Raw genomic sequence first — 2,473 nt, forward strand, 5'->3', positions numbered from 1 at the left:
TCCAAGTAGCTAGGACTACAAACATGCATCACTACACCTGGCAAACTTTTTTGTTTGTTTGTTTTTGTTTTTGTTTTTGTAGAGATGGGGGTCTCCCTATGTTCTCCAGGCTGGTCTCGAACTCCTGGCCTCAAGCAAAGTTCCTACCTCAGTCTGGCAAAATGCTAGGATTATAGGCATGAGTCACTGTGCCCGGCCCCAATGTGTATTCTTTTAGAAACTTTATAGTATTAACTTTTAGGTTGGGCACAGTGGCTCACGCCTGTAATGCCAGCACTTTGGGAGGCTGAGGTGGGCGGATCACTTGAGGTCAGAAGTTCGAGACCAGCCTGGCCAACATGATGAACCCCTGTCTCTACTAAAAATAAAAAAATTAGTGGTGGCGCATGCCTGTAATCCCAGCTGCTCAGGAGGTTGAGGAATGAGAATTGCTCGAACCCGGGAGGTGGAGGTTGCAGCGAGCCGAGATCGTGCCACTGTACTCCAAAGCCTGGACAACAGAGTGAGATTCCATCTCAAAAGAAAGAGGCCAGGCCCAGGCATGCCCGTAATTCCAGCATTTTGGGACGCCGAGGCGAGTGGATCATGAGGTCAGAAGTTCAACACCAGTCTGGCCAAGATGGTGAAACCCCCGTCCCTACTAAAAATATAAAAATTAGCTGGGCATGGTGGCAGGCACCTGTAGTCCCAGTTACTTGGGAGACTGAGGCAGGAGAAGTGCTTGAACCTGGGAGGCAGAGGTTGCAGTGAGCCGAGATAGTGCCACTGCACTCCAGCCTGGGCAACAGAGTGAGACTCCATCTCAAAAAAAGAAAAAGACAAAAAAGAAACTTTATAGTATTAGCTTTTAGGTCTATGATCCATTTCTAGTTAATGTTTGTATATGGTGCCAAGTAACAGGCAAGGTTCATTTTTTCCTGTATGGATATCCAGTTGTTCCTGTACCAGTTGTTGAAAAGGCTTCCTTGTCCCCATGGAATTGCCTTGGCACCTTTGTTGAAAGTCATATATGATTTTTGTTGACTGTGTGTGTATGGTTTTATTTCTGGACTCCCTAATCTGTTCCATTGATCTGCTTATCTATCTTTAAGCATTGATCCTTGTTGTTTTACACAAGGTCTTAAAGTCAGGCAGTGTAAATCCTCCCGCTGTGCTCTACTTTTTCAAAATGTGTTGGCTGTTATAGGATCTTTGCATTATCATACAAGTGTTTACATTTTTAAACCAAAAACTGGGATTGTTGAATGGAATTGCATTGAGGGGGAGATGACATCTTGAGTCTTGTGCTCCATAAACATAGAATGTTTCTCCATTTATTAGATCTTGTATTTTCTTTCAGCATAACCACGTTTTCAGTGACTGCCTAATATCTCGTTGATTTGAAAGCGTAATGTATCTGACCATGTCCATTTTGCCAATTAGATTGTTTCCACTTTTTCATCAATAATAATTTGCCATGAATACCATGGTGTTTGTGTTAGTCTGTTCTCACGCTGATAATAAAGACATACCCGAGACTGGGTAATTTATAAAGGAAAGAGCTGGGCGGAGCAAGATGGCCGAATAGGAACAGCTCCAGTCTCCAACTCCCAGCGCGAGCGACACAGAAGACTGGTGATTTCTGCATTTTCAACTGAGGTACTGGGGTCATCTCACTAGGGAGTGCCGGACAATCGGTGCTGGTCAGCTGCTGCAGCCCGACCACCGAGAGCTGAAGCAGGGCGAGGCATCGCCTCATCTGGGAAGCACAAGGGGGAAGGGAATCCCTTTTCCTAGCCAGGGGAACTGAGACACACAACACCTGGAAAATCGGGTAACTCCCACCCCAATACTGCGCTGTAAGCACACCGGCACACCAGGAGAATATATCCCACCCCTGGCCGGGAGGGTCCCAGGCCACGGAGCCTCCCTCATTGCTAGCACAGCAGTCTGCGATCTAACCACAAGGCAGCAGCAAGGCTGCGGGAGGGGCGCCTGCCATCGCTGAGGCTTAAGTAGGTAAACAAAGCCACTGGGAAGCTCGAACTGGGTGGAGCTCACAGCAGCGCAAGGAAACCTGCCTGTCTCTGTAGACTCCACCTCTGGGGACAGGGCACAGCTAAACAACAACAACAAAAAAAGCAGCAGAAACCTCTGCAGACGCAAACGACTCTGTCTGACAGCTTTGAAGAGAGCAGTGGATCTCCCCACATGGAGGTTGAGATCTGAGAAGGGACAGACTGCCTGCTCAAGTGGGTCCCTGACCCCTGAGTAGCCTAACTGGGAGACATCCCCCACTAGGGGCAGTCTGACACCCCACACCTCACAGGGTGGAGTACACCCCTGAGAGGAAGCTTCCAAAGTAAGAATCAGACAGGTACACTTGCTGTTCAGCAATATTCTATCTTCTGCAACCTCTGCTGCTGATACCCAGGCAAACAGGGTCTGGAGTGGACCTCAAGCAATCTCCAACAGACCTGCAGCTGAGGGTCCT

This window comes from Piliocolobus tephrosceles, chromosome 19 (assembly GCF_002776525.5).
Source record: "Piliocolobus tephrosceles isolate RC106 chromosome 19, ASM277652v3, whole genome shotgun sequence".
NCBI lineage: Eukaryota > Metazoa > Chordata > Mammalia > Primates > Cercopithecidae > Piliocolobus > Piliocolobus tephrosceles.